The sequence below is a fragment of the Euphorbia lathyris genome, chromosome 4, assembly GCF_963576675.1.
Source record: "Euphorbia lathyris chromosome 4, ddEupLath1.1, whole genome shotgun sequence".
NCBI lineage: Eukaryota > Viridiplantae > Streptophyta > Magnoliopsida > Malpighiales > Euphorbiaceae > Euphorbia > Euphorbia lathyris.
In genome coordinates, this window is record NC_088913.1 from 11,628,308 (window position 1) to 11,654,316 (window position 26,009).

At 36.5% G+C, this 26,009-nt stretch overlaps 2 pseudogenes; both read right to left on the reverse strand.

Moving 5' to 3' along the window:
- Positions 1-6,397: 6,397 nt before the first annotated feature.
- Positions 6,398-9,217, reverse strand: LOC136227054 (disease resistance protein At4g27190-like; annotated as a pseudogene).
- Positions 9,218-14,522: 5,305 nt separating this feature from the next.
- LOC136227986 (scopoletin glucosyltransferase-like) lies at positions 14,523-16,727 on the reverse strand (annotated as a pseudogene).
- Between the last annotated feature and the right edge of the window lie 9,282 nt (positions 16,728-26,009).

The window sequence follows — 26,009 nt, forward strand, 5'->3', positions numbered from 1 at the left end:
AGAAGAAGCGGGTACAGACGAAGGACAAGCAAGCTGCCGTCAAAGCAGAGATCGAGAAGCTATTAGCTGTAAAATTTATTCGAGAGGTCCACTATCCGGATTGGATTTCTAATTTTGTACTTGTAAAGAAAGCCAGTGGAAAGTACCGTATGTGTGTAGATTTTACGGATGTGAATAAAGCATGCACCAAGGATTCCTACCCGCTGCCTAACATAGATCAGCTTCTAGACTAGACAGCCGGTCGAAAAATCTTGTCCCAGTTTGATGCCATCGCTGGTTTTCAACAACTCCCTCTGGACCCGGCCGATGCCGAAAAGACCTCCTTCATAACGCATGAAGGAACATATTGCTACAACGTGATGCCTTTCGGTTTGAAGAATGCAGGAGCCACATATCAGCGGCTAATAGACAATATGTTCGCTCATCTCATCGGCAAAACGGTACAAGTATACATCGACGACATGGTCGTCCTGAGCACTGATGAGGGCGACCACCCGCGTGACTTGGCGGAGGTCTTTAAAATTTTCAGGGATTACAACCTCAAGCTAAACCCAGAGAAATTTTTCTTCAGTATCCGTAGCGGCAAGTTCCTTAGTTGCGTGGTTTCCGAAAAGGGTATCGAGTCTAATCCCGTAAAAATCAAGGCGATCTTAGAAATGCAAGCACCACACAATTTACAGGGAGTTCAGAGGCTCAACGGGAGAATTATCGCCTTGGGACGATTCCTTTCCTGCTCGGCACATCGTTGTTTGCCTTTTTACAAAGCAATCAAGAAGGAACATCCCTTCAAATGGTCTACGGACTGCCAGGCGGCATTCAACGCCATTAAAACTTTCCTCGCCACGCCGCCACTACTATCAGTACCAAAGCAATGACGGGACATCCAACTGTACTTCACTATCGCCGATGAAACTGTGGCAGTGGTTTTAACTCAAGAAGAGGGTACAGAGCTCTATCCGATTTACTTTTTGAGCAAGGTCCTGAAGGGTACAGAAGCCCGATACTCCGAGGTTGAAAAGGCTCTGTTCGCCATAACGCAAGCATCCGAGCGTCTCCGGCCGTATTTCCAAGCGCATACAGTTGTGGTCAAGACCAATTATCCTCTCAAGAAGGCAGTCCAGAAACCAGAAGTCTCCGGTCGGATCACCAACTGGTCGGTTTGACTGTAGTAGTTTGACATACGTTTTGAACCCCGCACGGCAATCAAAGCTCAAGTGCTATCCGATTTCATTGTCGAATTCACCGGGTCATCAACTAGCGACCTCACACTAGCAAAAGCTCATAACAGCGACCTATGGACCATGAGTGTGGACGGATCCTACGGCCCAGGACGGGCAGGCACAGGCATTGCCATTCAGGGACCTAACAACCTTCGACTACGATACGCCGTCCGACTCGACTTTCCAACCACGAACAATCAAGCAGAATATGAGGCCGTGATCGCAGCTCTTCGATTAGCCAAAACAATGGTAACCAGACACCTGACAATGTACTCAGACTCCAAACTCATCGTCAGCCACGTCAGCGGTACGTATAGAGCAAAAGACCCAACGATGTGTCAATACCTGGCACTCTCTAAATCCCTGCTCGAGGATCTCAAGAACAAAGGAGTAACCTTTATCCTTACACTCGTACCGCGAGAAGAGAATGAAGAGGTAGATGCCATTGCCGCTCTCGCAGCAGGCGAGCAGTCCCGTGACCCGCATACCCTGATAGAAACTGCTGCGACCCCAGCCATTAGCACAGAATGCTCATTGCAGATCGACACAGCAGATGCAGCAGCGGGCGGCTGGAGGAGCCCCATAATCAGGTATCTAGAAAATGGAACACTGCCGGAGGATCGGACGCAGGCATCCCTCGTAGTTCGGCGTTCCTGGCGGTATGCAATGCACGACGGCCTACTCTATCGGAAGTCCTCCAAACACCCTTGGTTGCGTTGCATATCCGAGGAGGAAGGAGATCACTATCTAAAAGAGATACACCAGGGCGTGTGAAGCTCACATCAGGGCGCCCGGTCTATTGCAAAGAAGGCTCGATTACAGGGACTTTACTGGCAGACCATGGACTCCGATGCAGTTCATTTAGTGCGCAGCTGCCAAGCATGTCAAGTCCACGCAAATACTCATCACGCGCCGATAGCTTCCCTCAAGGGCATCATCACACCCTGGCCTTTCGCAGTATGGGGAGTTGATCTACTTGGCCCTTTTCCAATCGCCTTGGCTCAAAAACGCTTCATAGTGGTCGTAGTCGATCATTTCACAAAGTGGATTGAGGCGGAGGCTATCGCCAAGATAACCGCCGACAATGTTATAAGTTTCTTAAAATGGACAATAATATACTGATTCGGAGTCCCTCATTCATTCATCACAGACAACGGGCGACAATTTGACTGCACTCAGTTTCGCGATTTCTGCAGCGAATGGGGCATAAGAGGTCGTTACACCTCAGTCGCGCATCCTCAGAGCAACGGACTCACTGAAGTAAGCAACCGCACGATCCTGCGAAGTATAAAAGCATGCCTTTTTGACAAAGGGCAAGCATGGCCCGACCACATCCCAGCGATATTATGGTCATATCGCACAACCCCGCACTCCGACACAGGGCGAACCCCTTTTTTCTTAACTTATGGAACGGAGGCAATGGCACCATCCGAGGTCATCCTTCAATCTCCTCGACAGATAACTTTCGAACAAACTGACAACGACGCAGAGCTTGCTGAGGCCGGAGAGCATTGGAGGAAGAGCGCCTTAACGCACTGCTCCACATCACGGCCCATAAGCAAAACCTAGCACGATATCACAACAAGCGGGTGCGACCCCGCACTTTCCAAGTAGGGGACCTAGTGCTCCGAGATGCGGCGGCCGCTCAGTCCCTACTCGCCAAAGGAAAGCTGGGCCAGACATGGGAAGGGCCCTAATTGACACGGTCCTACACAACGGGGCCTACAAAATCGCCTCCTTGGACGGGACGATCTTTGACAATAGCTGGAACATCCAGACGCTGAAGAAATATTATCAATAAACTCCTGTAACCTGAATCATGAATAAAAATACATGTTACCATGTTATTCCCAGATATCGAACGTCTCTCCGGTTGCGTCAATAACCCCGTGTTATTACCAATCGCACAAGAACACGAGCTATCCGACAAGGGTCCTCGCTCAATAATAACTCTAAACGTTATTCCTAGGCTTCTCGATCATCTCGAACGCCTCTTAGCAAATCGCGTAAACAAACCCATGTTGTTACCGATTAAACGAAACGCGAGCTACCCCATGAGGTCCTCACCACGAATAACTCTAAACGTTATTCCTAGGCTTCTCGATCATCTCAAACGCCTCTTAGCAAATTGCGTAAACAAACCCATGTTGTTACCGATTAAATGAAACGCGAGCTACCCCATGAGGTCCTCGCCACGAATAACTAAACATTATTCCTAGGCATCTCAAGCATCTCGAACGCCTCTTTGCAATCACGTAATCAACCATATGTTATTACTGATTAACCAAGCCGCGAGCCACCCAATAGGGTCCTCGCTAACAAATAACGACTTCTCAAGCATCTCGAGCGCCTCTTTGCAATCACGTAATCAACCACATGTTATTACTGATTAACCAAGCCGCGAGCCACCCAGTAAGGTCCTCGCTAGCAAACAAAGGTTTCTCGGGCATCTCGAACGCCTTTTCACAATTGCGTAATCAACCCCAGGTTATTTCCGATTACCCTAAAAACGCGAACTACCCAATAAAATCCTGGCACTCAGTACGTCAAAATTACAACCACATACGAAAGAAAAGACATCCCGAGGATCAAACGGCATAACAAAATCCATTAAACAAGACACACATCAACTCATACATCTAAATACAGTACAGATAAGATCACAAACATCTAACAGGGAACCAACTCCCATTAAGGCAAGACGTTCGTACGGTCGGGGTTAGGAATGGCCTCATCATCCATCAAATCCTGATACACGGCTCGCCAATCGACACACTCGTCGGTGTTGTGACCATTCTGCCTATGGTACAAACATGCTTTTCCCACATGGGTAACACGATGATTCGTATTGGCCGGAACGGGCCTAAGGCTACCCTGTCTAGCAAACTCAAGAAATACCACACTTCGAGGCTTCAGAGGGTCAACGAACGTCGGACCATACGGACGAGTAAGCATGGCACCCCACTCGTCGATACTCCACTTCAGAAGGCAAATTCATTACTCTCTCCAGCTCATCGGCAAGGAGCCTTTTAATCCACGAGGGATGGTGATTTAGTATGGGAACAACCGTCTTGTCAGGATTAAGGTAACCAATGCCTTCTTGTGACCAAATTTTCTTTTCAGTCGAAGAAAACGCAATTACCACCACTTCGCACGAATCGGTTACCGACCCAGTGTAAGGCACAGAATTTTCACTCTCCATGACCCTCTTCTGCGAGCCGAAGCCCCGCCTCATCCACACTGGGGAAGCATATCGAGCTTTCCTTTCCAAGTCATGATCCTCGTTTGGCGGGCAATACACATAAGGGTGTGGCATCGCCGATATAGCTTTCTGTACCTCGAGCACGCGCGCATGATCGACGATATCTCGAAGAGACATTAAAACAGCAGGTTACCTAACTAACTGAGAAAGGTATAGACTTAGAAACAAAGAAGAGAAGCACCCAAATCGACCGCAGAATCGGCCCCTCCATATGAATCCAAACCACTAAACCAGGGAACTCAGCTTTTAAAGGAAAATGTAGCTCTCAATCAGATTAAATTTTGTTTAGCACAATAATTGTTCCAAGTGAGTGTTGAACATTCTCTTTGCATATAGGTCACATATTGTTTCTCTTCTGTGAAAAATTATATGATAGTTTTCTCTTTAATCAATGTATTCATTTCCACTAGCCAATTACTTTAGGCAAATTCAGTGTTTCAGGAATAGTGCAACAACTTTTTGTTTATAGACAGCCTTGCTTGAGCTTTGAATTTTGCTTTTAGGTAAATTTTATTGATTGGAGGTCACCTTTTTCTTGCTTTCATAGTTTGAAGAGGCTTTCCATTCTCCCTTATTCCTCGAAGGATTACAGCTTGCTTTTCATCTAGAAATTTGCCGCACATGATTCTCCTCTAGATCTGCATATTATAGGAACATCTTGTAAATTTTATGGTGTGAAATCATAGCTGATGTTCCTGAAAATTACAGTTAATCTAATTTTCAATATGCTGACCAGGGGGAAAAATGAAATTTACATAAGTAGATGGATATGGACCTGAAAATATAATTGCACAAGTAAGAATGAGAATTAGCCAACCTCGAATTAAGTGTTGACAATGAAAAATAATAGGCTACAATTAAATAATGTCATGACTGTGTCAATTATTCTGCTTTCATCACATTTATGTTCTTTGTTTTTGTAAAAGTTTAGGAGGGAATGTGAATGTTACACAGAAAACAGCTCTGATATTGCTTACATCATTTGACACAGAAATCTCCAACTCATTTGGGAGGAAGGTCCCAACTGGGTCTGATGATGGAGTATCAGTGGTGCATCTCCATTTGCTAAGAACATTCAATAGGTTTTTATTATTTGCTACCCTTATGAGTTCCATCTTTATGTTGATAAGCCCGTACTTGAAAAAATGTACAATTGTTTGCTACACTGGTTAAATAAGTTGTTCTTTCATTTGTTCCATTTCTTTTCCTTATATGAACAAATGAAATGGAAAGATTACTGATATTGGAATAATCATTTCGCTCAGGTGAAGAAAGTCTTTCCTTTGGGGTTCTACAACATGCTCTTGTGGCCTCCCATGTAGGCGGTGATAAATTCATTTTGTTCTTGAAGTTTGCAAGAGATCAGATTAAACTCTTCCTAGAGCAAAAGAACGCAATCAGTGATCTGATCATTCAATTCGGTAAGTTTCTCACATGTTCATATGATATCTTTGCTGACGTTCATATGATATACTGCACGAATTTAGGGGCATATATCATTTTTTATGTTTGTAATAATCATATGTTTGCTCTTAATTACATCTTAATACAGAAATTAGATGTATGTGCCATAAGCTAGTGACTGTTCTTAGTAGGTTGATCCTTTACATTCCTTAGTTAGTGCCATTATATAGTGAGAGATTCATATGATACTCCAAAATTTAGAACAAAATTAACATTTCATCAAGCCTTATTAACCCTTACCTATAGAAAACCATCTTCCCAAACATAGATTTATCATCAACCTTTACTTTATTAACACTCTCAAACAAGTGCCTTCATATACACCTATATAATAGGTATATTAATAAGAACAAAACAAAGGTGTTTAGACACAGCGGGAGTATTCTAGAATTTCACTATATCTTCCAGCCTTCCAGGTATTGTTAGCAGAACTTTGCATGTCTTGCGACCCTCAAGATGAGAAGGGATTCATATTTTCATTGTGACGTAGAGCAACATCACGAGCTGCAGCGTGCAATTGAATGTGCCTGTCTCCTGTAGCTAGGAACATGAAATGATAATCTGAAAGATTGTCAATGGCCTGCATCAGTCGGTCCATTGTATATTCAATTGATGCTGACCCATACATTCCCATTGCATGGGCATATCTACCCAACTCCTCTACTGAAATTTCTTCATCTTCTGCTGCATACAAACTGCACAACAGCATGCATCTCTTTTGCTCCGCTGAAAATTCCTTCCAAATGTTCGCCATACTGATAAAAATGAGTCTAGGTTCGTACTGTATAGACCCCAGAAGGATAGATTCAGAGCCTTTTTCACGATTGATAAGCCTTCCTGCCTGAACTGCTCCAGGACAACGCTTACACTGTTCTATGATCTTGTATGCTGCAAATTTAATCGACTCTTCAAGCGCACTGTTCTTTATCTTGTCGATCAAAGACCTCTCTTCGTCTTTGGTTAAGGGATCAAGAAGAATCTTCCTTTGACATTTCATAGCCTTACAAACTGATATTCTATGTGTTGTTATCAAAATTTTTAGGTTACCAATAGACGGGATTCCAATTACATTCAAATTAACATCTCGTGAAACGCCATCCAACACTAAAATCTTCTTCTTCTCATCCAACAGTCGCTGCTGTAATTGTGTTGCTCTTTGTTGTGTACTACTTCCCTCCTTCAACTCCAGTTTCAGGTTTTTTGCAATTTGACTCTGAATAGCTTTAATGTCTGATATTTCAGGCATATGTACAAAAACACACTCATCGAATAGCTTCATTCTTACTGCTCCATATGCTACTTGCAATGCCCAGGAGCTTTTACCTGTTGGAAACAAAAGATAAATTAGGAAGACAACTTATCAAATTGAAAGGTTGTGCTGTGGATAAGCCACTGCCTCGAATGCGATTTCCACTGCCTTGGTTTATTTTTTAAAACCTCTCTTAATACACTTCAAATTCAAAATAAGTCTCATCTCAAAATAAACCCATATACAAGCTAATAATTTTCCATTGTGGGAAGAAGGTAACATTACCTACTCTTGTCAATCCGTGTAGTCCAATCATATTGATACCATCAGTCTGTAATGCTTTGATAATCTGGACTAGAGCTGATTCTGCTGATTTATAGAGTACAAATTCTTTGTATTCAATGAACTCTGTAATTGAAACATCACCTGTGAAAGCTTCATTTGGAATATTGGTGAATCCATCCTTTTCAAAATATTGATCTGCAATCATCTGCAATCCTAGACTCTCCATTTCAAATTCTTTAGGATCTCCAACTATTGAATGTCTTCTCCCCAACTTTAGAACAACATCACGAACCAAGTCATGCATTGTGTTTCACCTTCTAGTATTTCAGATTCTAGCAATAAATGAGAGGTTCTCAGCTCATCAACTTCCTCTGAGAATTCTTCCACTGTGTTTCGATCCTTGGTTGACAAAGAGCGTTTACAAATCCCCAATTGAATAGCATAGCTAGCCAATTGCGGAACAAAAATTGCATAATCTTCTGGGAAGAAAGCACACAACAGCAAACATCTCTTTGTATTCTCTCGTGGCAACTCATCAAAACTGAACTTTAGACTTCTATAGGCATTTTCCTTTCTACTTATGTCTCGAATGTCTTCAATTTCACCTTCTCGGAGCTTTTTTAGTGCTTGTGTCCATGCAATATGTCTAGTTTTACCTCTGAGAGCCTTTCCTACTGACATGATCGCCAAAGGCAAACCCTGGCATTCTTTTGCTACCATTTTTCCCACATCTGTTAAGGAGCCATCATTTAGATTGGCAGCACTTTTAAACAAAGCCCATGCTTCATCTTCTGTCAAGATATCAAGTAGAATCCTCCTTTGACATTTCATAGCATCACAAGCTGGTATTCTACGCGTTGTTAGCAAAATTTTGCAGTTATTGAGATCATGAACAGGTGGGATCCCGATTTCACTTAGATTGAGCTCTCCCCAAACATCGTCTAGCACTAAAAGCTTCTTCCCTTCATCCAGCAGCCGGAACATCAGTTTGCTTGCCTTCTCTTCTGTACTACTTTCCCTTCCAAACTCCAGTTTCAGCTGCTCAGCAAGTCGGCTTTGAATACGACTAACATCTGGTTTCTCTGATACAACTACTATCAAATATTCATGAAAAAGCTCTTTTTTCATAGCTTCTTTTTGTACTTGTTTTGCCAAGGTCGTTTTCCCTGCGCCAGGCATCCCATGCAGTCCAATTATATTGACACCATTAGTTTCTAGTGCAGTGATAATTTCACCAAGAGCGAATTCTGAAGCTCTAGAGGGCATGAAACCATCGGATTGGATGAATCCGATATTTGGGAGATCTGCTTCATGTGTTAGCTCTTGGGGTAATTTTTGATGCTCATCTTTCAGATTCTTGAGATTTGTTGTCAATCCCATAGCTTCCTTACTTCTTCTGTATCGCCAAAACCAATTCGGGCACAAATTATTCAAGCAATACTGATCTTCTTTCATTGCAGTTTGTAGAACAACAACATTATTCAAGACTTCTTTTGTGTCTTCAATCCAGTTTTCTACAGTTTTGTTAGCTACCTTTGTATTTTTTCGCTCCTGCTCAAGCTTGTGCTCCAAATCTTGTTGTAACGCAATTAGTCCTCTTTCTTCTTCATTCAACTCTTTCTGAAAATGCTTCAAACAGCACATATAGCGAAATTGATTTACAAATGCTTTGACTCCTTGTTCCACATATTTTGCAGCAATGGAGGGAACAATCCCCTGAGCCCATGCCCATGCCATGTTTACTTGTCTGAAATTGAAAAATCTGATATGCTGAGTAAAATAATACTAAATCAAAGGCTTAATTCATACTCACCTCCAATTTGCATTCAAACACCTAATGACTTCAAACTTTTATAATGACCTTTCCGCCTCCTCAACTTGCTTGAAACGACTTTTCTGCCACCCCAACTTGCTTAAAACGACCTTTCCACCACCTAAATTTGCTTAAAATAATCTTTCCACCAATTCAATTTTCTTAAACTGCTAGTGGCATGTAGAGTGTATGATATCCGCATGGAAATTAAGACGCGAGGTAGTCATGGAAGTTTAAGCAAGTTGAGGGGCGAAAAGGTTGTTTTGAGTCATTAGGTGTTACACAAGTTTCAGGGACTTGATGCTTACTGATCTGTAAATCAAATCAAAATTGATTCATTTGCATTGTATGATCAACTAGATACATAAACTACTTCTTAGTAAAGAAAAGAAACATGTTGGGATATACCCTTTAAATCATAAGCAAAAATATTACAGAATTATCCTTCAATATTAGTTATAGTTTAGGATAAGGGTCAAAATGGTTATTAGAGGAGATCAAATATAACCCCTAACGTGAAAAAGAGCCCAATTTTTTAGGCCCAACCTATGTGCACGGACATGGACATAGAAATGGGCATAGACACGGGAAACGTTATTTCTAAAACATAACCTTCATAAAGTATCCTATTAACGAAAATGGACATGGACACGAGACGCAGAAACGCTACTAACTAGAAGTGTCCGTGCAACATAGGGCCCAACAATTTTTAGAAATAAAAGAGACGATACCTTAAAAGAATACTTTAGGATATAAAGAAACGACTCTATGGTTAATCTATTTTGTTTGCTAAAACACAATGTTCTTTGGACTTTACCTTTAATTAGACTTTAATGTGTCTTCGAAAGTTGCTCTATTCCTCCAAGTAAATAAAGATTTCAAGCTATAAGCCAACAAAATCAAGTGATCATGAAATGAAAGATTAACAAGAAAGAAACCAGAGATTAGGACTCTTTATTTTTATAAATTGGTAACAAACTGAAGAATTAAAGTAAATAAATTTAATTCAACAAATAAAACTTTGACCAAAACAAGGAATAGATTAGAGTAAAACTTTCAGAAATTAAAAATATATGTTAGAAGAGAAACACCAAAATACAATTGATTAAAACTTCATAATGATAAAGGGATGTGCACAATGAGAATGATTCATATGTAGATCATCTGGCTTTGTTTATACAACCTCCAATAAGAAGTCAACTATATATAATATAATTAACATTTTCTTTGTATCAAATTAAAATGATAAATAAATGGGTTGAGCTCAATAACATTGTAATTAAATCTTCCACTTGCTAATTATTTAATCCTAATTTCTTGCTGACCTTTTGCATCTTCTCTGTTGACTGTTGCAATTTAAAATACTGCAGATTGGAGTGTATCATGTGAGTAACCATGGTGGAAGCTATGGTTGAGGAGGTTCACTTAAAGGGCGCGGCCCGGTGCACTACGCGTCCCTGCTGAGCCAGGGTCCGGAGAGGGGTCCCACCACAAAGGTGTACTGGGGCAAGCCTTGGCAAGAGGCCGCTCCTAAGACTCGAACTCGTGACCTCTTGGTCACACGACAACAACATTTACCGTTGCGCCAAGGCTCGTCCTCGAAGAGGTTCACTTAAATAGAAAAATATAATAAAGTAAATATTATATAATACATAATGATATAAATGTTGATGAATGGCTTGCATGATTACTAAATCCATTCTCAAATTTCATCTCTATTATAAAAAATTATTTTTGAGCCTTATTTACTTATGAGTTTATTGGGGATTGAGGAAAATATGGTAGTGGATAGGACGGAGGGAGAGAATTTATGTCGCTGACACGACTTGATTTCACGGTTTTATATAATGGTTCATGTTGGCCGACCACGAATCATTTCGGAATTAAGGCTTTGTTGTTGTTGTTGTTATTTACTTGTCAGTTTAAACTTTTAAATCAATTGGTTCATTTTCTTGATATATTACTAGAGCTTCGTAGACAAAGTGGTCGAGGGTTTAAATTAATTTATGTTGAAATTGCAATAGCTGCAGTCGGCTTAGGTATTAACATAACTAAAAGTTCACCAGTATGCTAAAATAGTCTCCTAATTCTTTGGATTGATTTGGATTGTGCAACAAAGATAAATAGTCTCTTAGTTCTGCGGTAGATGCAGATGCTTCGGACCCACCAGAATCAGGTTAGAAGCTACTATCAACTTATTTACTGTATTGTTACATGGTTGGTCTTTATAACTGAATATTTATAACTGGAGAGTTGTTAAAGCAGAGGTACTTATTTTCTCTGTGATCTAATCATAGTGGTTAAAGGCGCAAGGCGAGGTGCACGCCTTAGAAACACAAGGCGCATAAAATAAAAAATATATATATATACTCTTTTACTGGTTAATCATAAACAAAAAAAAAAACACACTTTTAACCACAGAAACAAAACAAAAACACATAAAAACACAACACTAAATCATAAATGTAAAAACACCAAATTAAGTTCATACTTCATAGAGACACTAACATTTACTTAACGTCTTAACCTAAAATACCTAACTATAACTAATGCTACTAAACTAATAACCATTCATTGTCAATCAAAAAGGACACACACAATTCCAGGCAGGTCGTACGTGATATAACCCGGGTTGAAAATCCGGATTCTCATATGGAGCGAATACGTCTACCAGATGGACCTGTTACTCGGGCACGTGCTAAGCAATTTGAAGAGGAGCTCCAAACATATGTGGTGCAAATGTTAGATATGTCGGACCAAATTGACACAGATGGAATTCAAGAAGCTATAACTTTTTCATACCTCTCGGGTTATTCGGAAAGCGGACACATCAAAGAAACCGAACATGGACTAAACAAAACAAGCGGTGAAATTGAGTCAAAAATCAACATATGAATTTTAACCATTTAGATTTATTGGGAAAATAAAATCAATTCAATATGAATTGATTTAATTATTTCAATGGTCAAAATGACAATTTCAACACAATGTGAACCTAATCAATTTCATGAGAATTGAGTCTTGTTTTCTCATTTGCATTATTGTCAAATTATGTGTATTGATTTTCTTTGTCTTAATGGTTTGACTAAATAAAGTACTTAAATGCCCTTGTATTATTATTGTTATCAAAGATATGTAAGGGCAATTCAAGTAATTGTTTGTATTTGCTTTACCTATTTAAAGGTGAGCTTTTTCATATGTAAGACACAAGTTTGATATCAATAAAAATATTACTCTAAAGAGTTTGTGAGTGGTTTCTCTTGTGTTTTTTGGAGCACTACTTTGAACAGTTCGGGATTAAATCCTTAATTGTTGGAGACTGGAATTGGGTCTTTACAACCTAGTTTTGTAAGGGTTTTTTTTTGTCCGACCCTGATTCGTTAGCTTTCCTAGGGATCAAATCTAGTTGTCGGGTTTTCGAGGCACTGTTCCTCGTGGGTTCGCATCAGTACGTCTCTGTTTCTTCTTCACTCCGTTTCTGTCGAAGTTTCTTCATTCTGTTTCTGTTAATTATGACAGACTCTTGATTTATTTAAATTAAGGGTTAAGATTAATCTTATTTAAGTTAGATTAATGGTTGGGATTAATCAAGCAGTTATTTTAGAGAAAACTGTAAAAATAAAAAAATACCTCAAGTAAAAACCGCCAGGAGCACCAGGCTCTAGGCTCCCAGGCGCACAAGGCGAGAGCCTTTCGTACAGAGCCTCGTTTTCTGCGTTCAAGGCTCAAGACCCTGAGCCTTGAGGCGTGCCTTTACCAAATATGGATCTAATGGATTAAAACTTGATTATAGAACATCTTATTAGTTGATGTTAGGGTTGTCAATGGGATAGGGATTCCCCGTACTAATGGGGAAGAGATTCCCCAAAATATTCGGGGGACAGAATGGAGGAACCATTCCTCGTCCCTGCGCCATTTACAAGCGTATTGATTGTATATGCTTGCTTGGTCAAAAGCTTGTAAGACTACGACATTGGCCTTGGAAATGATTAGTTTATTGTCTATTGACTATTCTTGTACAGCATGATGCTTAAAATATCTGTGAGGTTAGATTATTACTAAATATCTGTAGGGTAAATGTTAGAGAATAACAAGCTTAAAGGAACAAGAAGGAATAATAGTAGTAACCAGAGAAAGAAAATGCTATTGATATACTCTCAATGAACAGTAAACAATGGTCTCCTTCATGATGAAGTTTCTAAGTTACCCAACCAAAATCAATAAAGGCTTCCCAGGCACTGAGCCCCACCCTTTCCTGGCGCAGCAGGAGAATTCCCAAAATAACAAAACAGTCAATACCCTCTATTCCCCTGCCTCCCCTTATTTAACTAACAATAATCTACTAACAGACAAAAGACTCATGCCCCTCTCTCTCCTCATGTGCCCTGACCTGTCCTTCTCCTTGTGTATACCCTTAAAACTTTTGGCCTCTCCTCGTTATGATTGCTAACAGTAAACCTAACATGTCTCGATACCGTCTAAAAATATATACAAGAAATAAGAAACAAGAATCTTGATCATTCTGTATGCTTTTTTTTCCTGAATTATCAGTGGCATTTTTTTCATTGTTTGAGTTCAGTTTTACATGATAATTATTTATTTCATTCTTCTAAAAATATGAATTTTTGTTCTTTGGATGCTATGTTACATAGGGTTGCTCGGACTGTAATATTTGATGGTCTTGTTGATGACGATACTATTATGATTAAGGAGGTTCATTTTGTAACTTTGTTGAAGGTACCTGATTATAAAATATGGAGATAGGATGCAAAAATACTCCTAACTTTTACACGTAAAAGCAATTTTACCCTTGACGTCTAAAATGGTGCAATTTTAGGCAATTTTACCCCTAACTTTGGCAAGTTGTGTCAATTTCAGACATTATTATAAAACACAGATATTATGTTTTTTATTCTGCATCAATTAATTGCATGCAAGTTGATTTTAAAAAAAAAAGTTTCATATTTTTTTATTTAATAATGGAATTGGAGATTAATATTTTTAAATTCGGCTGAATATTTTTTACTTTTTTTGTCCAACTATATTTAAAAAAAATTCACATATGTTTGTGATTTGCACATGTGAAATGTTGATGACAAGATTCATGACGGTGAAGACAATTTGATGAATAATTGCCCCAATTGGTCCAAGGGGTAAAATTGCTCTTGATTGTCAACATTAAAAGTAAAATTAGGTATTTTTATACCTTATCCCTAAAATATCGCACATGAAAAAAGGAAGTTACGTATATTACATTACATGAAATAATATTTCAATGACCAATCACTCTCAACTCTTTTTCCTCACTCTTTCTATTGGACTCCTGTACTCAAACTTATAACAACACAAGACTCTAGCCACCACAAAACACTCATAACCACTAACCTCTTATCCCTTATCTATCTGCAATTTTTTCATTTGTCTTCATAAGACTTGTTCACCGTGATCACATTTTTATTTTTATTTTTATTTTAGTCCTAATACATTTGTTGCCCTTTTAGTTGTCCTAAAACTTCAACAAAAACGAGTCTACATATCGAACAAGACTAAATTGATAGTGGATTGAGCTGGACTTGGACCGGGTGTTTTTAGCTATAAGCTCGGTTTCAACCGGGTCCAGTCTGACTCATGAATGAGTCTACATATCGCCCTTGAGGGTGTTAACGAGCCGAACCTAAGTAGGCTCAGTATTGGTTCGTTAATGTTTCGAGCCAAACACTCAAATCGAGCTTCAATTGAACTTCAACTGAGTTAAATTCGAATAGTTTGGGAGCTATACTAGCTTAGGCTCAGTATTGGTTCGTTAATGTTTCGAGCCAAACACTCAAATCGAGCTTCGATTGAACTTTAACTGAGTTAAATTCGAATAGTTTGCAAGCTATGCTGGCTCATTAACACCCCCTAGTCACACTTACAAGAAGTTAGTACAAGAATCAGATTACTAATATCACAATAAGATGATCCACCTTCTTCAACCGCTTTCCTTGCCATTTCCGCATATTCCTTAGCTTTGCACCTCATTTCTTCAGCTTTTCCACCTTCTTCCATTATTTGATTGACAGCCTTTTCCACACATTCACTCTTAATAAGACTATCACCATAGATTGTCCATTCTTGAACACCAACAGATACACCAATTTTCAGTATGTCCGTCACCAATTTCTCATTGAAGAATTGCTCAGCCCCAACTGGCCAAGTCACCATTGGCAAACCAGCAGCTATTCCTTCAAAAGTGTCGAATTCCATCCGCAATGTGTCACAAATCCCCCTATTGCTTCATGCTCAAGAATCAGCACTTGCGGCGCCCATCCTCGAATTATCAGTCCTTTTCCTTCCATTCTTTCTTCGAATCCTTCAGGCAACCAATCTTCTTCATCTTGTTCGTCGCTTCTTCTAACAACCCAGATGAAATCCTTGTTAGAAGATTGAAGTCCAATTGCAATCTCCTTTAGCTGAGTTGCTTTGAAGTTGCTTATGCTGCCAAAGCATAAATACACAACTGAATTCGGTTTCTTGGAATCTAGCCATTTCAAACACTCGTGTTCATTGATGGATGATTCGTAGCCTCTTCGCGCTTTATCTTCGACATCCTTATTGCAGAGTGAAACGGGCCGATATTCCATACTCTCCTGCCTAAAACATTTCTGTAATGATCAGAATAAACTGATTCGAGTTCATAGAAACTGTTTACTACTACTCCAAAGCTCTTCAGTTCTGATTCTCTAGCTAATTTGAACAATTTCATAGTCTCATTTTCAGTCTCCATCCTCCCAGAAGTCAGGATTTGCTTTCTTGACATCTTTATATCTCCCGGAAGATTAGGAATAACGAAGAGTTCTGAATCTGAATCTGATTCAAGTTTCTTATACGGTTGATATTCTTCAACAGATATCGAAGCACACAACGAAAACACACAAGTTCCATGGAAAACGAGCCTCGGAATCCCAAATTTGGAAGCAGAATCAGTAGCCCATGGAAATAACATGTCAGCAACAAGGCAATCTGGGTGGATTTCTTTCAGTAGTTTCTCCACAGGTTGTTGAAGCAAAGTTGTAGCCAAGGAAAATCTATCAAATGCTTCCCATCCAAGATTCTTGGAAGTGATGAAGTCGAGATTCTCGCATTCTTCGGGCAATCCAACCTCGGAAGTCGGAAATTTAAGTAAGTGAACATTGATGTCTAAGCCTGAGGTTTTGGCTGTTTGGATTTGCCTGGAAACTAGAGGTTGATTAAGAGGAGTGGTGAGAATTGTTATCTTGAGATTTCTTGAAGCAAAAAGCTTGGCAATGTCTAGTAATGGAATCAGGTGACCATGAGCCATGAATGGGAAGAAGATTATATGTGCTTTATGGGTTTCATTTTCCATTGTTGATGTTCTGAAGCTGAAAGGAGAGAAAGAAACTTGATTGATTTGGGGTTTTCAAAATTAATGAGAAAATCCTTAGAGATGAGGAATTCAATTTGGTGACAATCACTGATTATAAATTAGTCAAGGGAGAAAAATGAGGCTCACAAATAGAATTTGGTAATGTTGACCTAGACCGTCTAGGCTCGTCTAGACGTTCGAAATCGAGAATCTGTTCCGATTTGCTCGGATTAGTCTCCTTGGCGTTTTTTTTGCCCCTTGTCAATTTTTAGCGATTTGGATTTCGTCTAGGCCGCCTCGATGCTGCCTGGACCGCCTACGGAACATGTGGTTAAGATTGAATTCTACGGGAATCCAAAAACTGTCAAAAGAAACTGCTCAAATCCTCACCGTAGGAAACAAACAAAAAAAAAAACTCCTAATCCTTTTCTTCTTCCTTTCACTTCTTTTGTTCTGTCAATCTTTCTATTTTGTTGATCTTCTTTGAGGGGGACGAAAGATCTTCCTTCTTTCTCCTCACACCGGGTTAGGTTTCTATATTTTTTATTATTGTTTTTTTAGTCTGTGTTCATATATTTTATCGGACGGATAAAGAGTTCCGATGAAATAGGGACATAGATCCGAATGTTCGGTGAAGTTTGGATTGCAGATGTCTTTCTACATATTTGGATTAACTAGAAATATATTGTTGTTTTGTGCTTTTTATATGCTCTTTTTGCTCTTTGTAGTCATTTCCGTCCATTCTTGGATATTGTATTTGCTTTAGTGTGTAATCATGTGAAATTTTATTCCTTACATTTTGCTTGTTGTACTTTTTCGTGTTTTATTTGATTAAATTATAAACATTTCTAAAAAAAGATTGAATTCTACGGGACAACTACCAATGATGTATATATAATTTTTTTTTTTTTTGAAACACCAATGATGTATATATAATTTGTTTGTAATATATTTTAATGGGTACAACAATCATGTAACAATTAAAGGTATCACAATTCATGTAACAATTATTGAAGAACAAGTTCATATTAATTTTTCTAAAGGTATCACAATTCATTTACCAATTATTAAAGAACAAGTTCATAGTAATTCTTCTAATGTCATGAGATCTTTTTTGTTATGTGCACTTTCAAATGTTATAAATTAATTGGCTTAATATATCATTTGCTCCCTGAACTTATCCAAAAAGGTTGTTTGGCCCTCTGAACTTTCAAGGTGTTTCGATAGTCCCCTGAACCTGTATAAAATGTTTAGTTAGTCCCTTGAACTTGCGTAAAATATAATCAATTGATCACTCGGTTGCAAAAAAGTAAGTTAAATGCGAAAAATTTATTTCACGCATCTTAGAATGTTATTACATAATTAAAAAGTAGATTAAAAATGAAGTTATTGCTTGCTCCACTATAAAACTTATTTTCTCTAATATTAGAACTATATATCATGATCTTGGTCGTTTTACTTTTTTAAGATGCGTGGAATACATCTTTCGCATTTAACTTACTTTTTTGTAATCGAGTGATCAATTGATTACATTTTACGCAAGTTTAGGGGGCTAACTAAACATTTTATGCAAGTTCAGGAGGCTATCGGAACATTTTGAAAGTTCAGGGGGCAAATGATGTATTAAGCCAAATTAACTACTTCTAAAATTATTGTACATGTATTTTTGTACAAGTTGTTGAAGGTTGCATTACAAATCTAAAACAAGTTCATTATAAGTAATTAATAAAAAAGATACTAAAAGAAATTAAAGAGTTTGAATCCAACAATGTTGACAACCTTTAAAATTGAAAATTTTATTACATTACAATTTTCCAATCCTAAAAAGCTAAAAATAAGTAAATTATTTTTACAAAAGCTTAATATTAATTTAAAATAAATCGCACCATGAAAAGTATGCTTAATAAGTTCAAAAAATAGTACTTAATAAGTCCAAAAAAATGCAACGGCAAATTAAAAAAATTGTTTGTTGTTTCTGTTTACTGATTGCTGCTCCTGTTTGCTGGTTACCTTTGAAAAAGTTGTTTTTTTAAAAAATAGAGATTTACTGCTTTTGTAAAAAGTAAAGCAGAAGGTATTTAACTAAACATCTAAAAATCTACCTTTTAAAGTGGAAATGCAAACAGAAGGTGAAAATAAGTAACCAAACACTCCTTAACATGGAAAAAAAATAGAAGATACTAAATAATTCATTATTTGATGCAGTTAAAAAATTTCAAAATAGAAAATAAATGTATTATAGTAGTTGTCAATTGTAACGAGGAAAGACAAAATATATAATCATACTTAAAATATAGTTTTTTATTCATTACTTCAATTTAAAATGCAAATAATATTTGAACAATTTCTAATTTGTATACTTAATAATATCATACTAATATAATTTCCATACATATAGAATTGATGAAAATGGATTACAAAACCCGTACATTGCACGGGCTTACATATAGTATATTATATATATGTATATTATATTATATATATATATATATATATATATATATATATATATGAAGGGGAAAATATTTATGGTTTCATCCATGTGCAAGCTTTTTTTTTTTAGGAAAAAGAAAGAAAAAACAAAACACGCAAGCATTTTATTTGTAAAAGAGGCAATTAGCATAAAATATGCTAAAAATTGATTAACGATATTTATGATGTATCATTGACTTTGCTAGCGTAATATAATAAAAATATTGACTTTTGTTAATATGATATGTTGACTTAGTAACATGGGAATCGGGTGTTCTTTCTCGTTCGGGTGAAGATCTTCTTGCAATTTTTCTGATATTGGAATAATCGTTCAATGCTTTTGAATTAGAAAGAATTTCGCTTTGAATATTTGCATATATAATTTGTGGTTTTAGGTCATTCGTCATGAAAGCAGAGCCAACTCAGGTATATGCCAGGAGTGCGGCCATCTAGGGCGAGGGTCAAAAGGGGCTCAAATTTTATATTTAACTATATATAAAGTACTTTTTATTATTATAAATGTAGTTATAGTACTCATTTAATTTTAAAAAGAGACCAAATAATATGATATTTTAAAGGGTAAATTCCAAAAAAAAACCCTTGTGGTTTGATGTTCTTCCAAAAAAACCCTTGTGGTTTGTTATTACAAAAAAAAAATGACTATGGTTTGCGCCGTTAACCAAAAAACGGAAAATGACTTAACGGTGTTAAAATGCTGACGTGGCACAAGGGTAAGGTTGGAAATTCGATTTTTTTTTTATTTTTTTATTTTTTTCCCTCTTTCTTCCTTCTTCTTCTTCCTCCTTATTCTTTCTTCTTTTTTTTCTTTTTTTTTTAAGTTTCCGGAAATCTGGAAATTTCCAGATTTCCGGAAATTTTCCAGAAATCTGGACAATTTCCAGATTTCTGGATTTTCCCGGAAATTCTCCTCTTTTTTTGGAATTTCGAACATCAAACCACAAGTTCGAATTTCTGAACTTCCATTCCAAAAGCAAGATCCGTAGTCTGTCCACAAGCTTGAAGAACAGAGACAGCAGTAAACTCAGTAGGCCTGAAAATTTCTTCTCTCCTCCTCCTTCTTCCTTAAATTTCTTTTGTTGCTCTCTTGCTTGTATGGTTCCTCAATGCTAGATTCTGCAACTATCTATAAATGCCCATTGAATATCTGTAAATAGGACAGCAACTTGATTTTGCATATTTGCTTGTTGATTTTGTTAGTATGGTAAATATATATAGTCATTGTGATTCCTGATAATAGGCTGCATCATGCTTTGTGACTCGTTTTTAAGGCCATTTTCCTAGTTTCTGTGTGGTTTCGAAAGGCCAGGTCTTTTCACCAACACATTTGAAGTACTTCACGTGTATGATATTTAATAAAAATGTATATCTGATACTTTCAGGAATCTGGACTTGTGCATCTTGAGAACTGGATTTCCAGATTTTTGGAAAATTTCCAGAAATCGATTTCTGGAAATTTTCCAAAAATCTGGAAAATTTCAGATTTCTGGAATTCCAGAAATCTGGAAATTTCCGAAACTTAAAAAAAAAGAAAAAAAAGAAGGAAGAAGAAGAAGGAGGAGGAGAGAAGAAGAAGGAAGAAGGAGAAGAAGAAGGAAGAAGGAAGAAAAGGAGAGAAGAAGGAAGAAGAAGGAGGAAGGAGAAGAAGAAGGAGGAAGGAGAGGAGAGAGAGAGGAAAAAAAATATAAAAAAAATAAAAAAAATCGAATTTCCAACCTTACCCCTGTGCCATGTCAGCACTTTAACGGTGTTAAGTCATTTTCCGTTTTTCGGGTAACGGCGCAAACCACAGTCCTTTTTTTGTATTAACAAACCACAGACGTTTTTTTGAAAGAACATGAAACCACATGAGTTTTTTTTGGAATTTATCCTATTTTAAATTTAATTTTTGGACCATGTCTCTCGGTCTCATTGAGCTTTCAGCTCTCATATACTACTAGGTTACCTTATTGTACTAGCACATCGCCTATGGCATAGTCTGACGCATCCATGTGTGGGCTCAAATTTTTATTTTAAACTTTTAAGTATAATTTTTTTTACTAAAGACTTCTTATCTCTTATTTTGTCTGGAGCCCATAAAATATCGTGACTCACTCTGCATGAAAGATCGAAATAGTCTAAAACAATTCTTGGCTAGATGTAGGGGTGAGCAAAGTTGACTCAAACAGAAAGCGAATCGAAATAGAATGATTTGACTTTAGTTTGATTCTATTCGATTTTAAAAATAGAATTGTTTGGTTTTTTACTATTCTAAAAAATGTTCAATGTAACAAAAAAATCGAACCAAATTATGAATATAATATAAAATATATTTTTATATATGTATTTATTCTACATGTTTGTGATTTTATTTAATTATTTGATATAATTACTATTAATATGTCGAGTTTCCATATCGCCTGTTGAGGATGATCTATGTTGTTGGACGTCGTCCCGTAACAGTCAATTCTCTGTTAAAAGCTCTTACGACACATTTAGACTGAAGGGCCAGACGAATAACTGGTACAAGTTTATATGGGGTGACTTTATTCCTCCATCGCGATCGCTCATTTGTTGGAAAGTGTTGCACGGTAAGTTAGCAACTAAGGATATGTTATGCCAACGCGGAATGATACTAGCGTCGAGATGCAGTCTATGCGGAGCTGCTGTAGAGACACAGGATCATCTGCTGATATAATGTATTTTTGCGCGCCAAATTTGGAAATCACTAGAGGAGGATTTTTTAACTTACCTGGGCACACAGCAAACAGTTGCTCAATTATTTCAACAGGCTCATGATTTACATTTCAGTTCGCAGGCAAAGTGCAGTGATTCATGCTATTTGGGCAATCTGGAAGGTAAGTAATAACTATATATTCAATGATGTATCGGTTGATATCTCATTCACTCTACGACTTATATGGAAAGGAGTGCGCGATGCAAATTTTTTCAAACATAGGGTAACGGGCTCAGCCAGGGATACACAGATTTTGTTACGGTTTGGCATTCAGGGAAGGGTTGCCCCTCCCTTAAGTAGCCAGTTCGTAACTTGGGCATTTTCGCCACAGGGCTGGACTGTCACACCCGATCCTGAACGACCTCAATCGTCATCGGGCGTGAAAATAGAAAGATCACAATCAACACTTAATAGTCTCCAAATATCATAAATATCACTTTTCTAGGTATTCTTCTTAAATGTATATTCTAAACAAATCCACATTCCTATTACATTAAAATCAACATATTTACCAACTTCACCATATTACAATTAAGGGTTAATTACAAATAACTACCATGTGGTTTGGCTGATTTGCGATGTGGTACCTGTGGTATTTTTTTTTTTGCAAACACAACCCTATGGTTGTAAAATTTTACATGTTTTTTTTACTTTGCCAAATTTGGCCGATAACGACTTCGAAATGAAAATTTTCAAGAATTAAACTTGTTTGGTATCATATTTACTATGGAACCATCTTCTTAATTTTTCAAAATCATCATTTTTGGAGTTTTCTCTCTCTAAACATTATCTTTCTCTCTCATCAAAAACAACACCTAAATGACCTTAAACCTAAAAAGTTGAAGAATTAAAGTTGCTTAAAATATCATTTAGCTCTTGAAATTTTTTATTTCGAAGTCGTTATCGGCCAAATTTGGCAAAGTAAAAAAAACATGTAAAATTTTGCAACCATAGGGTTGTGTTTGCAAAAAAATTACCACAGGTACCACATCGCAAATCGGTCAAACCACAAGGTAGTTATTTGTAATTAACCCTACAATTAAATACTAAAGTTCTAATAATAATTCTAACGATAAGCAATAACTTCTGATCCTCGCCTAATCGGTTGGTAACCTTCTCTCTATCCAGTACTTTCTCACCTAAAAACATTTAAAACATTTAAAAAAGGTGAGACAGAAATCTCAGTAAGCAATTATCAACTACATAAAGTATTTATACTCAAAATAACTATATATATAGTTTAATTTTCAAAATGCATCATATAAAATTCATATTTTTAAAAATGAACACTTTATGGATTAAACCATAATAAAATACTCAAAATAGTACTTTTAACCAACTATGCACTTTAAAATATCATAAGCTTGTTATAAGCATTATTTCTCAAATATAAAACATTGTAAAACTGTATTAAAGTACTCAATACAAAACTTGTATTCAAAATAGCTATATATATATTTATTTGTTTAAAATCTCAACTATACAAAATAAATATGTTCGTAATTAACCATTACTCAAATCAACCGTAAATCCATAAATACTTTATAAATCGTATTTCAATAAATACTTCATAAACTGTATATCGATAAATACTTTATAAACTGTATCTCAATAAATACTTCATAAATCGTATGTCAATAATTACTTCACAAATCGTATATCAATAAATACTTTATCAAGTTGTATCCATCCGAGAGATAATCCCCGTATGTATCAATCCCCACAATATAATAGAATCGAGATATCTCATAATTTTGCTTAACTCGCATGGTCTTACTCAACACTTCTTTGCCATACCCGTTAGGTATTTCAACTGTGTACACAGGCCGTATTTCTCACTAAATACGGACTTTAATAAAAACCACCTATCCGGATTACTCTTGATGAATACTAAAAATATTATAATTTTATAATATAATTTAAAATCAGAAATATATATATGTAAACATATATATATATAAAACTCATAAATCAACATCATAAAGTTTTCTCAATATCTTTACTCAATCAATTTCTAAAATATTAAATCATACTTCATTATTGAACTAAAATCACCAATAAATAATTTGTTGATATATTTATCAATAATAACTTCAATTTCTTAAAAGTAAACATATAAATCATCATATATATACTTTGTTTCAATAAATCATAAATTCATCAAAATTGCAACTTTAACAATCTTTAATTAAAACTAAAATTTACTTTGAGAAATCAATTTATAGAAAATCACTTAATATATAAATATACCCTTGTTCATAAATCAATTATCAATAAAGTTTCTCAACACACTTTTCTTTGAATTTTAACTCTTCAAAATATCAAATCTTACACAAATATTAATCAAATATACTAAAGTTTATCAAAACCAAAATTCAAATCATGTATATATAATTATATATTATAGGTTAAAATTAACATGCAAATACATATATAATTACTTGAACTTAACTTTAAGCTCATGTTAAAACTAATTCATAAAAACTCCAATTAATCAAATCCATGTCAAAAATCACCACAAAAATTCAATTTCTGGAAAAACATGGAGTTATATATACATATATATACTTAAAAACTCAAAAGGGTAGTTGATAGTTACTTACTTTAGCACTAATTGAGAGAAAAACACATTAAAACCTCAAATCTTCCCCTCAAATCTGCTTAGAACGAATTCATGCTAAACATCTCCAAATCAAAATCACACCGTCCACAATGTGTATTAGGATGTCTAGAAGCTACTGTAAAAAATCAGCTCAATCGGACCATGAAAACTCCGGATATCATAGGATCATTGTAGCTGGGTATATGATGCTTAAAGAAGAAGAATGAGAAAAGAACATTATGGAGAAGATGAAGTTGAGTGTATGGGGGAAGACACCACATTGATGCACAAAATTGCATGTATTGAAATATGAAATTTGGATTTACAATAAGGGAAAATCTCCCTTTTGGCCCCCCTAACATTTAACTTCTTTTAAAACTTACCTTAAACTTTTAATTTTACACTTAAAGCATGAAATTAGCCTCCAAACTATATCCATAATACCCAGTTAACTCACCAATTAATAAATAACTATAATATAACCTTATATTAGGGTATAATAACTAAAATTAAGGACATGGATGTGACATGGACAAAAGTAAATACAGACGGTTCCTCATCAACTACAGCATCTGGCGTAGGGGGGATTTTTAGGAACTCGAGAGGTTTTCCGAGAGGTTGCTATGCACTGAAATTAGAGACATGTGATGCTATTTTGCTGAAATAAAAGCAGTCATATACGCAATTAAAATGGCAGTGAGTCGACAGTGGTTTCCACTTTGGATAGAGTCGGGTTCGTTGGTAACAGTGAATTTGCTAAAGAGTCGCAGCAAAGAGGTTCCATGGCAGCTTATGACTGATTGGCTTCATTGTTTAACTATAACTAATAACCAACTGGTGTGTGTATCTCACATTTTTAGAGAGGGTAACTCAGTTGCTGACTGTCTTGCACGTAAAGGGGCTAACGACACGGGGGAACAGTGGTGGGACAACTATCCACCGTTTTGTTCAGAATATGTTTTTAATGACTTAAATAGAACTTCATATAGGCGATATTGTTAAGTTTGGTTTTGAACCTGTAGTCCAATTTTTCATTTTTTTCATTCTTTAATTTTGCAATTTGTAATTCTTTTCATTTCTTTTAATAAAATTTAGGGGTTTGGGGGTTGTGGGTAGGGACTGGTGCCAACCTAGTTGGGATGAGTCTTGCCTCTCAACCTTCTTGCTCTCTTTCTTTACTTAAAAAAAAATACTACTACTATTTTTTTCATATTTATTATAGATTTTTAAAAAATGAATTTTTTAACTTATTATAATAAAATTTGATCTGTCATTGGTTAAAACTAAACTGATAAAATTTGGTTTGGTTATGATTTGTTATTGAACTTATTCGTTATGAATATATCAAACCGTCCAAAACTTATTATCAAGAAACATTACATTCTTTAAAATAGTTGGTCTACTGTTGTTCTTGTTTAATTTATATTATCGATCTCCAATTGAGAAGAAATAGAGGAAGATCTCGTAGTGCAATTTTTCGAAAAGGTCTGTTGAAGGTTATGGTTAGAGATGCGGTTCCGGGTTGCATTGCAAAATTATAAA